Source organism: Abramis brama (genome assembly GCF_963993115.1).
Source record: "Abramis brama genome assembly, chromosome: 7".
Classification (NCBI taxonomy): domain Eukaryota; kingdom Metazoa; phylum Chordata; class Actinopteri; order Cypriniformes; family Leuciscidae; genus Abramis; species Abramis brama.
In genome coordinates this window covers 121401-135526 of record NC_139969.1, presented here as the reverse complement: position 1 = coordinate 135526, position 14126 = coordinate 121401, and the positions used below count along the sequence as shown (strand labels likewise).

The 14126-nt window shown below is 41.9% G+C and overlaps 1 long non-coding RNA gene across 1 annotated transcript in view; it reads left to right on the top strand.

The window, feature by feature from the left end:
- Window positions 1-2506: 2506 nt before the first annotated feature.
- Window positions 2507-14126, top strand: part of LOC311087635 — a 13709-nt gene continuing 2089 nt past the window's right edge. The window contains exon 1 of the long non-coding RNA XR_014607331.1: window positions 2507-3037. This is a non-coding gene — a long non-coding RNA (uncharacterized lncRNA). The remainder of the gene's footprint in view (window positions 3038-14126) is intronic.

Sequence of the window (14126 nt, the reverse complement as noted above, 5' to 3'; positions counted from 1 at the left end):
TGTCTGCGTGTTATTATTATGATGATGGATGATGATGATGATGAATGATGATGATGATGATGAATGATGAATGATGATGATGGATGATGATGATGATGAATGATGATGATGATGATGATGATGAATGATGATGATGGATGATGATGATGATGATGATGGATGATGATGAATGATGGATGATGATGATGATGAATGATGGATGATGATGAATGATGATGATGATCGATGATGATGAATGATGATGATGAATGAATGATGATGATGATGGATGATAATGAATGAATGATGATGATGAATGATGGATGATGATGAATGAATGATGATGATGATGATGAATGATGGATGATGGATGATGATGAATGATGATGATGGATGATGATGAATGAATGATGATGATGATGAATGATGGATGATGAATGAATGATGATGATGATGATGATGATGAATGATGATGATGATGATGAATGATGATTGATGATGATGATGATGATGAATGATGATGATGGATGATGATGAATGATGGATGATGATGAATGATGGATGATGATGATGATGGATGATGATGATGATGGATGATGATGATGATGAATGATGATGATGATGAATGATGGATGATAATGATGAATGATGATGATGATGGATGATGATGAATGAATGATGATGATGAATGATGATGATGATGATGAATGATGGATGATGATGATGATGAATGATGGATGATGATGAATGATGATGATGATGGATGATGATGATGATGATGGATGATGATGATGATGATGAATGATGATGGATGATGATGATGATGAATGATGATGATGATGATGAATGATGATGATGATGATGAATGATGATGATGATGAAGAATGATGATGATGAATGATGGATGATGATGATGATGATGAATGATGATGATGATGATGAATGATGATGATGAATGATGGATGATGATGATGATGAATGATGATGAATGATGATGATGAATGATGATGGATGATGAATGATGATGATGATGATGATGATGAATGATGATGAATGATGATGAATGATGATGATGGATGATGAATAATGATGGATGATGATGATGATGATGATGAATGATGATGATGATGAATGATGATGATGATGATGGATGATGATGATGAATGATGATGATGATGAATGATGATGATGATGATGAATGATGATGATGATGATGATGAATGATGATGATGATGATGATGATGATGAATGATGATGATGATGATGAAGAATGATGATGATGAATGATGATGATGATGATGATGATGAATGATGATGGATGATGATGATGATGATGGATGATGATGATGATGATGATGATGATGAATGATGATGATGATGATGAATGATGATGATGAATGATGGATGATGAATGATGATGAATGATGATGATGATGAATGATGGATGATGATGATGATGATGAATGATGATGAATGATGATGGATGATGATGATGATGATGATGATGATGAATGATGATGATGATGATGATGATGGATGATGATGATGAATGATGATGGATGATGATGATGAATGATGGATGATGATGATGAATGATGATGAATGATGATGATGATGATGATGAATGATGATGATGATGATGAATGATGATGGATGATGATGATGATGATGAATGATGATGATGATGATGATGAATGATGATGATGATGAATGATGATGATGATGATGATGAATGATGATGATGATGAATGATGATGATGATGATGATGATGAATGATGATGATGATGATGAATGATGATGATGATGATGATGATGATGAATGATGATGATGATGAATGATGATGATGATGATGATGATGAATGATGATGATGATGAATGATGATGATGATGAATGATGATGATGATGATGATGAATGATGATGATGATGAATGATGATGATGATGATGATGAATGATGATGAATGATGATGATGATGATGATGATGAATGATGATGATGATGATGATGATGATGATGATTTGTTCACTTCACATGTGTTAGTATAGTGCTCTTCACAGCAGCTTCACAGCAGCAGAGTCCTCCTCCTCATCATCAGTCTACAGTGATCTGTCATCAGCGGCGACTGTCTGAGTTACGCATTTCAGAAACGTACATATAAAAATCACAGTTAGCGAAAAATGTATTAAGTTAATTAAAGTTTGGGATCACTTTTTTCTTTTTTTTTCTCTCTAAATGATTCACCACTTGCACTGGATCCTGTTTCAGGGTGTGTGTTCTCGAGCCCCAAACACTGTGTGTGTGAATGAGCGGCCGGAGTGTGTTAAGGGTTTCTGTAGAGCGGTGTGTGTTAGCGGCCGCTAAGTTAATCACTAATGATCTTTACGACGGAAGTGAATCAATCAAACTAACTTTATCTGGACAATAACTTTATTCTAGAGCTGCTGTAAAGCCTGAACACTCTCTGTTACTGTAATCTCCTGTTATCACTGTAAAGCTGCTGTTAAAGCGCTGTATAAATGAAGAGACTCGACTTCAACAGTGTAATAGTGTAAGGCAGGAACGATGAGCTCACTGAAGTAATGAACACTTGTTTGTTAACATGATTATGTGTTGGTGCTCGTCATCATAACCACCGTCTGTCTCTGAGAGGGCTTATATTAATCTGAGGATTACATCTGTCGACTGGAGAAGAAGAGAGACATGTATTAGGGTCAAGGGTCATTCAGGATCTAGGGTTAGGGTTAGGAGCGCAGTGTTGAACTCTCTCTGTCCTTCAGGAACGTGTTGATCAGAGAGAAGGTTCCCATCATGCTCCACCCGCTCCTGATCTTCATGGTCGTGGCCAACATGTCCCTGTCCATCGTGTTCTGGACGCTGCTGATGTCCGAGGTCTTCTTCAAAGAGGCTGAGGACGAGGACGCATAATCTTCATCTTCATGTAGACCTCCGCTCTCCTTCCCCCGGTCTAACGGCTTCTGTCTCACTTTTCTGGTCCAGTTTGTTCTGTAGCAAAAAGCAGCGTTTGGGAGCTGTGGAGAATTCATGTTCATTTACAGGTGAGAGCAAAACCGTCTCGTTTCAACTTTCCTTCGTCATATAATCTTTATTATTAGTATGGGTTAGGGTTATTAGTATGGGTTAGGGTTATTAGTATGGGTTAGGGTTATTAGTATGCATAGATGATTTGTTTGTACTCTTTCGTAGACACTGATGGATATTATTCACTGATCAATATTCAGATACTGTATAAAACACTCACCAGCTTCTCGAACTCTCAGCCGATACTGAATATGTGCATTACTCGAGTCTCCTTCATTTATACAGACCGTTTCACAGCAGCTTTACAGTGATAACAGGACATTAGAGTAGAGGTTGTTTCATCTTTACAGTAGAATAGAGTTATTGTCCAGATAAAGTTAGTTTTGATTGATTCACTTCCTGAACTGATGTTATCATTACTAACCCTTCAGCGCTACATCATGATTGGAGGAAAATATTCTATTGTTTTCTCTTCATGTTTTGTTGTGATACTCAGAATGTTAGGAGGGATGAAAACACATTATTACAGCAAATCCTCAAAGACACAAAGCCATTTTAGTATTCTGTATAACTCATTAAAATGATGAAAAATAACTGTCTGATGATCTGATAAAACATGAATGCATTTATTTGCTTATGGGTGTTCCCTAGGTGTTGCCAGTGTCCCAGTGCATTATGGGTGTTCTCTAGGTGTTGCCAGTGTCCCAGTGCATTATGGGTGTTCTCTAGGTGTTGCCAGTGTCCCAGTGCATTATGGGTGTTCTCTAGGTGTTGTTGCGTCCCAGTGCATTATGGGTGTTCTCTAGGTGTTGCCAGTGTCCCAGTGCATTATGGGTGTTCTCTAGGTGTTGCCAGTGTCCCAGTGCATTATGGGTGTTCTCTAGGTGTTGTTGCGTCCCAGTGCATTATGGGTGTTCTCTAGGTGTTGCCAGTGTCCCAGTGCATTATGGGTGTTCTCTAGGTGTTATTGCGTCCCAGTGCATTATGGGTGTTCTCTAGGTGTTGCCAGTGTCCCAGTGCATTATGGGTGTTCTCTAGGTGTTGTTGCGTCCCAGTGCATTATGGGTGTTCTCTAGGTGTTGCCAGTGTCCCAGTGCATTATGGGTGTTCTCTAGGTGTTGCCAGTGTCCCAGTGCATTATGGGTGTTCTCTAGCTGGATAACGTCCACTATGGTTTCTCTACACACGGCTGTCGATGAGTTCACAGCCTTCGAGTCTCCTCTGATGAGCTGATGTGTTTGATGAGGGAGACGTCGAAGGGCACGTTTACAACAATCTGCTCAAAACCATTTTCAAAAGGTTGTGTTTTCAGGCCCCAAAACACAGTTGTCTTGTAAATGAACGACCAAAACGCTAAAAAACGCTACGTTTTTAGATGAAAGCGGTTTGGTGTAAAGGTGTTTGGTGTTTTAAGCCCTCAACGGCGCCTTCCAGGCAGCGAGGGGATGGGTAGGGTTAAGGTTGAGGGTAGGGTTAGCTGCCTCTAAGGAGCCATTGGGGGCTTAAAACACCATCGAGCTGGTGTAAACGGCCCCTCGGAGTCTCTTCTAATGAGTTGGTGAGTTTATAGTTTAGTTTATTTGCACAAATATAAAATATATACAAAAAAAACAAGAAAGTACAAAACCCAAAAGACATTATTTAAAGCTTCCATCTGTAAAAAAATAAAATATTTATGAAATTAAAGCGCTAAATTACAATAACTAATATATAAAAGTATATGACTGCATCGTTAATTACAACATTTATCAAAAAAACCAAAATAATGTTCTCAAAAAACAAACCTTATAATGTACATAAAATACATAAACAACAAAACACAATTACAAGGCAGCAATAAAATATTATAGTTTACTTTTGTACAATATTAAAGAAGAAATGTTCTTTGCTAGAAACCATTCCTTAATTAAATACCCTGAAATCGTATCGAGTATTGACCTCAACGAGTGAGAGATTTAGGAAGATGAAAATCTGTTAAAGTGACAGTGAACCCGTGAATTTACTTTAAACTACATCTTAATTTGCTGTTACCTGCACTTGAATATATCTTACAAATGAAAACGCATATTTGAGAAATATTAATATCATAAATAGTACGTTTCTGAAATAAAGAAGCAGATGAAGAATATGCATTTGATTGGGTTGTAATCCTGACAAAACGTTTCTGAAGGAAAAAATTGTTTTTGAAGAGTAGTAGGAAAAGTGTCGCCCAAACTATATTACAATATGAGAGATATGGATAAATTACACTATAGGAAAGAGTAAGAAGACACTCTGTAGTAACAAGATGCTTAACCCGCCTTATTATACTGGTAGGGTTATATATTTTTCTGCTCGTCAGGTGGTCGGTAAATAACACCAACAGTAATGTTCTTTCCTCCAGAACCAGCAGAGAGATCAACAAATAAAGATTATAATCTTCATAAATAAACAGAGATGCTCCAATCTGTTCTCTCTAACGTAATGAACCTAGTTATATTTACATAATTTAAAGATTTCTCTAGAATTCTCTGTAAGCCATGTTTCAGATAAAGCAATAACAGAAACTGGTGTTTAAATAATGAGTGAGATTGTCATCATTCCTATGATTTCTTATGTTCAAATGAAAAGTAGGAAACACATTAGAAGGCATAGATCTACATAAATCATTAAACTGAGTTTCAGTGTAAAAATTACAAAAAAATTATGAAAAGAAGTTAAAATCTGGGTCAGCATCAAAATGATAAGAGTCGACAGATCAAAGGGCTTCAAATCGAATAAGTTGGAATCAATAATGTAAATGAAGAGATGATGGATACAATAGATGTGTGATTAATTAATCAAAATACTATACGTGGCTCATGAGCCTAACTCTGAGCATCTCGTTTTGTTTTGGTGGATTTAGGATATTTTCTCTCTCTGTCATTTTTCACTGAAAAGTTCTCTCGCTTCTTCTTGGGCTTCAGACTCTTTAATGCGTCTTGACTGGCCCTCCAGATATTCTGTCTCGTCTGAAATTGAGATCTAACTTTTGCAAATTGTGTCCAGATCTGTCCTGATTTCATTACAGATTGTAGTTCGTTGAGGCCATTTCTAGACTCACTCATTTCTAAACTTGCTTTGACAGGCCATCAATCCTCCAGTCTGAAGAATCAACTATGATTCTTGTTGTAGTTCTGTAAAGTCACTTGACTCATAGTAACATGTAAAGTTCACCTGAAGCCCAAAACCTGCCCTAAACACCATTAAAGGCCTCAGGTTTGCTGTCTACAGTAGGCAGATCTTCAGATGTCAGATGAGTCAGGAGGAGTCAGATCAGGTTGTGGGAGGAGTCATGGCAGATCAGGTTGTGGGAGGAGTCAGATCAGGTTGTGGGAGGAGTCATGGCAGATCAGGTTGTGGGAGGAGTCATGGCAGATCAGGTGAGTTTGTGGAGACAGGAGCAGGGCATTATGGGATCTGTGCTGAAGGCTTGTTAGATAAACTCTTGGATTAGTTTTAGAGATGATTATGACGATGTTTTCAAATGCCATCAGTGGATTATAGCAGAATGACACATCGCAGGAACACACTCAGACCAGTGTTAGAAGACCAGCATGCCTCATCCGGCAGTGATCATCATGGTGGTCTTCAACGTGGCCATAACCATCGTGGAGTGGACGTTTCTCCTGTACGAACTCATGAGGTTAAATGTAGCAGATCCAGATGAAGTGTGTCCAGAATAGAGGAGATCCACAGCGGTTCAGTAGCATGAGGAGTTTAGTGTTAATCACGTATGAAGGTAAGAGCTGTGTTTGAGTTACAGTGTTTATACGTGTGTGAAGTGTGTGTGAAATGTGTGAAGTGTGTAAAGTGTGTGACGCGTGAGACATGTGTGTGACGTGTGTGTGAAGCATGTGATGTGTGTGAAGGGTCAAGTCATCATTTATACAGCGCTTTGACAATATGGATTGTTTCAAAGCAGCTTTACAGAGATAACAGGAGATTACAGTAACAGAGATTGTTTAGGGTTTACAGCAGATCTAGAATAAAGTTATTGTCCAGATAAAGTTAGTTTTAAATTGATTCACTTCCGTTGTAAAGATCATTAGTTATTAAATGACACCAAACACGACACCGTTCTCACAGAAAACTCTTAAGTTCTTTCTGCGCAAACGTCAAAAACGCGAACCCGTGAGAACGCTGATGGCGCACATGCGTATTACGAGTTCAGTCTATAGGTATGTGCGTTTGAATATGTGTGCGCAGGCGTGTAGTCCTTCCCTACAAACCAACCCTCAACAAACTACTTGTCTGGCCTTAAAATTTATAATACAAATTTTTTATCGCTTCCGCGTAGCCACGCGAACCGGAATTATCCCGACAACGCTTTATCTGTAGAGAAGTAAAGGGAAGGAGGCCTTCACAGGGAGAGACTAGTGACACTTCAGGACTGCACTGTCGTCGCTTTCAGGCGCATGTCCTTCATCAGATCTGGAGTGTGTGTGTGTGTGTGTGTGTGTGTCCAGGCGCAGGTCCTTCATCAGATCTGGATACGGCCTGGATCCGAACCTCGGGATAAACAGAGAGACTATTAGCGTAGACGCCATTCTTCTTATGATGTAACAAGTACATCAGGATTTATGGGAAGGGTTCCCGGTTCTGGCTGACCTGATCTATGCAGCCTAACATTGAATTATAGAAGTCTATAATGTGTTATAATGCTAGGCCAAAGAGATGTGTTTTTGGTCTAGCTTTGAACTGACAGAGTGTGTCTGCTTCCCGGACAATGGTAGGAAGACTGTTCCAGAGTTTTGGTGCTAAATAGGAGAAGGATCTACCGCCAGCAGTCGATTTTGATATTCTAGGTATTATCAACTGGCCGGAGTTTTGAGATCGCAATAGACGTGAAGGACTATAATGTGTTAAGAGCTCACTCAAGCACTGCGGAGCTAAACCATTTAGTGCTTTGTAAGTAATCAGCAATGTTTAAAGATTTATACAATGTTTAATAGGGAGCCAATGCAGTGTTGACAGAACGGGGCTAATATGGTCATACTTCCTGGTTCTGGTAAGAACTCGAGCTGCTGCGTTTTGGACCAGCTGTAGTTTGTTTATTAAGCGTGCAGGGCAACCACCCAGTAGAGCATTACAATAATCTAGCCTTGAGGTCATGAACGCATGAACTAACTGTTCCGCATTTGTCAATGAGAGCATATGACGTAATTTAGATATATTTTTAAGATGGAAAATGCGGTTTTACAGATACTAGACACATGACTTTCAAATGAAAGATTGGTATCAAAGAGCACACCCAGGTTCCTAACCGACGACGAAGACTTAACAGAGCAGCCATCAAGTGTTAGACAGTATTCTAGGTTATTACGTGAGGACGTTTTTTGTCCAATAATTAGAATCTCTGTTTTTTTCAGAGTTTAGAAGTAGGAAATTCCTAATCATCCAATTTTTTATATCAACTATGCATTCCGTTAATTTTGTGAATTGGTAAGTTTCGTCAGGGCGTGAAGAAATATAGAGCTGAGTATCATCAGCATAACAGTGAAAACTAATGCCATGTTTCCTAATGATATCTCCCAAGGGTAGCATGTACAGAGTGTGTGTGTGTGTGTGTGTGTGTGTGTGAGGGTAGCATGTACAGAGTGAACAGCAGCGGTCCTAGTACTGAGCCTTGTAGTACGCCATACTGAACTTGTGATCGATGAGACATCTCATCATTTACTGCTACAAACTGATAACAGTCAGATAAGTATGATTTAAACCATGCTAATGCAATTCCACTAATGCCAACATTAAAAAAAGTCTATTTAAAAGAATGTTGTGGTCAATAGTGTCAAATGCAGCACTAAGATCGAGTAACACTAATAGAGAGATACAACCACGATCGGATGATAAGAGCAAATCATTTGTAACTCTAATGAGAGCAGTCTCAGTACTATGGTACAGTCTAAATCCTGATTGAAAATCTTCACAGATATCATTTCTTTCTAGAAAGGAACACAGTTGTGAAGATACCGCCTTTTCTAGTCTTTGACAGAAAAGGTAGATTCGAGATCGGCCTGTAATTGACTAATTCTGTACGATCAAGTTGTGGTTTTTTAACAAGCGGTTTAATCATAGCCAGCTTAAAGGTTTTGGTACGTATCTTAGAGACAAAGATGAATTAATGAGGATCTATGACCTCTGGGAGCATCTCTTTCAGTAGCTTAGTCGGTATAGGGTCTAACAAACATGTTGTCGATTTAGATGAATTAATGAGTTTAACGAATTCTCGTTGAAGTGTGTGATGTGTGTGACGTGTGTGACGGGTGTGACGTGTGTGACGTAGGTGTGACACATGTGAAGTGTGTGACGTAAGTGAAGTGTGATGTAGGTGACGTGTGTGAAGTGTGTGACGTAGGTGAAGTGTGTGACAGGTGTGAAATGTGTGACGTAGGTGAAGTGTGTGACGTGTGTGAAGTGTGTGATGGGTGTGAAGTGTGTGACGTAGGAGAAGTGTGTGACGTGTGTGATGTGTGACGTGTGTGAAGTGTGTGACGTAGGTGAAGTGTGTGACAGGTGTGAAGTGTGTGACGGGTGTGACGTGTGTGACGTAGGTGAAGTGTGTGACGTGTGTGACGTAGGTGAAGTGTGTGACGTGTGTGAAGTGTGTGACGTGTGTGAAGTGTGTGACGTGTGTGAAGTGTGTGACGTAGGTGAAGTGTGTGACGTGTGACGTAGGTGAAGTGTGTGATGTGTGTGACAGATGTGACGTAGGTGAAGTGTGTGACAGATGTGACGTGTGTGACGTGTGTGAAGTGTGTGACGTGTGTGACGTGTGTGAAGTGTGTGACGGGTGTGAAGTGTGTGACGTGTGTGACGTGTGTGACAGATGTGACGTGTGTGAAGTGGGTGAAGTGTGTGACGTAGGTGAAGTAGGTGAAGTGTGTGACGTGTGTGAAGTGTGTGACGTGTGACAGATGTGAAGTGGGTGAAGTGTGTGACGTAGGTGAAGTGTGTGACGTGTGTGAAGTGTGTGACGGGTGTGAAGTGTGTGAAGTGTGTGACGTAGGTGAAGTGTGTGACAGATGTGACGTGTGTGAAGTGGGTGAAGTGTGTGACGTAGGTGAAGTGTGTGACGTGTGTGAAGTGGGTGAAATGTGTGACGTGTTTGACGTGTTTGACGTAGGTGAAGTGTGTGACGTGTGTGAAGTGTGTGACGGGTGTGAAATGTGTGACGTAGGAGAAGTGTGTGACGTGTGAAGTGGGTGAAATGTGTGACGTAGGTGAAGTAGGTGAAGTGTGTGACATGTGTGAAGTGTGTGACGGGTGTGAAGTGTGTGACGTAGGTGAAGTGTGTGACGTGTGTGACAGATGTGACGTGTGTGAAGTGGGTGAAGTGTGTGACGTAGGTGAAGTAGGTAAAGTGTGTGACGTGTGTGAAGTGTGTGACGGGTGTGACGTAGGTGAAGTGTGTGACGTGTGTGACGTAGGTGAAGTGTGTGACGTGTGTGAAGTGTGTGACGGGTGTGAAGTGTGTGACGTAGGAGAAGTGTGTGAAGTGTGTGACGTAGGTGAAGTGTGTGCCGGGTGTGACGTAGGTGAAGTGTGTGACGTGTGTGAAGTGTGTGACGGGTGTGAAATGTGTGACGTAGGAGAAGTGTGTGACGTGTGAAGTGGGTGAAATGTGTGACGTAGGTGAAGTAGGTGAAGTGTGTGACGTGTGTGAAGTGTGTGACGGGTGTGAAGTGTGTGACGTAGGTGAAGTGTGTGACGTGTGTGACAGATGTGACGTGTGTGAAGTGTGTGACGTGTGAAGTGTGTGACGGGTGTGAAGTGTGTGACGGGTGTGACGTAGGTGAAGTGTGTGACGGGTGTGAAGTGTGTGACGTAGGAGAAGTGTGTGACGTGTGTGAAGTGTGACGTGTGTGAAGTGTGTGACGGGTGTGAAGTGTGTGACGTAGGTGAAGTGTGTGACGGGTGTGAAGTGTGTGACGTAGGTGAAGTGTGTGACGTGTGTGAAGTGTGTGACGGGTGTGACGTGTGTGAAGTGTGTGACGTGTGTGAAGTGTGTGACGTGTGTGACGTAGGTGAAGTAGGTGAAGTGTGTGACGTGTGTGACATAGCTGAAATGTGTGACGTGTGTGACGTGTGTGAAGTGTGTGACGTGTGTGACGTAGGTGAAGTGTGTGACGTAGGTGAAGTATGTGAAGTGTGTGACGTAGGTGAAGTGTGTGACGTGTGACGTGTGTGAGGGGTTAGGGTTATTCTTCCCATTATTCTGTCCCTCTCCCTCTCTCTCTCTCCCTCTCTCTCTCTCTCTCTCTCCCTCTCCCTCTCCCCCTCTCCCTCTCTCTCTCTCTCTCTCTCTCTCTCTTCCTCTCCCTCTCCCTCTCCCTCTCTCTTTCTCTCCCTCTCCCACTCTCTCCCTCTCTCTTTCTCTCCCTCTCCCACTCTCCCCCTCTCCCTCTCCCTCTCTCCCCCTCTCCCTCTCCCTCTCTCTCTCTCTCCCTCGGTCTCTCTCTCTCTCTCTCTCGGGTGGATTAGATGGGAATCTCTAGAGTTTTTTTTCATAATCTTGGGAATGTTCTGTCCGCTGGATTGAGGATTTGATTGAAACAGGGTTAATCTGCGGCTCCTGTAATCCAGGCAGAGATTGTTTGTTATTAGAAAACTTTAAACCTTTATTGCTCTGTGCTGTCCTGTACGTCTCGGTCTCGTTCTCGTCTTCCGCACGGCAGGTCTGTTGTTTATCAGGATCGAGTGTTGGGAGAGTGAAGCGATGGTCATGGACTCGTTTCTCTCGTCTCACATTCGTCGTTCTCTTCGGTCTGATGATGCCTTTCGGCGTTTGCTTCAGTCTGACGACTCGTCTCTGTTCCTGGACTTCCGGCCTCCAGCTCGCGACTCTTTCTCTCTCCCGCCGCATGTGTTGTACGTCACCGCCGGCCTGCTTCTGGTGCTGCTCGCCACATACGCCATCGTGGGTCACCTGATCGACGACCTGCTGCACGACCTGGCAGGTACCCTGTGACCCATGATCTATGACCCCTGTGACCTTTGACCCCTGTGACCCGTGATGTGTTTCTGCTCTGTAGTCAAGTCTCCTTCATTTATACAGCGCTTTTAACAATACAGACTGCCTCACAGCAGCTTTACAGTGATAACAGGAGATTACAGTAACAGAGATTGTTTAGGCTTTATAGCAGATCTAGAATAAAGTTATTGTCCAGATAAAGTTAGTTTTGATTGATTCACTTCTGTTGTAAAGATCATTAGTTATTCACTTATAGGCCGCTAACACACACCGTTCTCACAGAAAACAGAAACTCTTAATGTGTTCTGGCCGTTCATTCACACGACAGTGTTAGAGCTCGAGAACACAAACTTTGAAACAGGATCCAAGGTACAAGTTTTGAAAAATGTAGAAAAACATGATCATTTCTGTGTAAACTTCAAAAACGTGAATCTGTGAAGCGCTGACGGCGCGCACATGCGTATTACGTGTTTCGTCTACAGATATGCACGTTTGAATATACACTCACCTAAAGGATTATTAGGAACACCATACTAATACTGTGTTTGACCCCCTTTCGCCTTCAGAACTGCCTTAATTCTACGTGGCATTGATTCAACAAGGTGCTGAAAGCATTCTTTAGAAATGTTGGCCCATATTGATAGGATAGCATCTTGCAGTTGATGGAGATTTGTGGGATGCACATCCAGGGCACGAAGCTCCCGTTCCACCACATCCCAAAGATGCTCTATTGGGTTGAGATCTGGTGACTGTGGGGGCCATTTTAGTACAGTGAACTCATTGTCATGTTCAAGAAACCTATTTGAAATGATTCGAGCTTTGTGACATGGTGCATTATCCTGCTGGAAGTAGCCATCAGAGGATGGGTACATGGTGGTCATAAAGGGATGGACATGGTCAGAAACAATGCTCAGGTAGGCCGTGGCATTAAAGTGTGTTAGGGCCTTAGGGCCTAAAGTGTGCCAAGAAAACATCCCCCGCACCATTACACCACCACCACCAGCCTGCACAGTGGTAACAAGGCATGATGGATCCATGTTCTCATTCTGTTTACGCCAAATTCTGACTCTACCATCTGAATGTCTCAACAGAAATCGAGACTCATCAGACCAGGCAACATTTTTCCAGTCTTCAACTGTCCAATTTTGGTGAGCTCGTGCAAATTGTAGCCTCTTTTTCCTATTTGTAGTGGAGATGAGTGGTACCCGGTGGGGTCTTCTGCTGTTGTAGCCCATCCGCCTCAAGGTTGTGCGTGTTGTGGCTTCACAAATGCTTTGCTGCATACCTCGGTTGTAACGAGTGTTTATTTCAGTCAAAGTTGCTCTTCTATCAGCTTGAATCAGTCGGCCCATTCTCCTCTGACCTCTAGCATCAACAAGGCATTTTCGCCCACAGGACTGCCGCATACTGGATGTTTTTTCCTTTTCACACCATTCTTTGTAAACCCTAGAAATGGTTGTGCGTGAAAATCCCAGTAACTGAGCAGATTGTGAAATACTCAGACCGGCCCGTCTGGCACCAACAACCATGCCACGCTCAAAATTGCTTAAATCACCTTTCTTTCCCATTCTGACATTCAGTTTGGAGTTCAGGAGATTGTCTTGACCAGGACCACACCCCTAAATGCATTGAAGCAACTGCCATGTGATTGGTTGATTAGATAATTGCATTAATGAGAAATTGAACAGGTGTTCCTAATAATCCTTTAGGTGAGTGTATGTGCGCGGGTGTGTAGTCTTTCTTTACAAAGTGACATCGACAAATTACTTGTCTGGCAGCATAATACAGAATTATTAGTCGTTTCCACGGATCCATGTGAACTTGAATCATTTTGACAACGCTTTATCTGTGCAGAAGTAAAGGGAGGGAGGCCTTCACAGGGAGAGACTAGTGACACTTCAGGACTGCGTTGTCATCGTGTTCAGGCGCAGGTCCTTCATCAAATCTGGAGTGTGTGTGTGTGTGGATCCGGCCTGGATACGGCGGACTGCGGTAAACCTCGGGATAAACAGAGAGACTAATATTAGCGTAGACGCCATTCTTCTTATGATGTAACGAGTACATCAGGATTTATGGGGAGTGTTCCCGGTTCCGGCTGACCTGATCTATGCAGC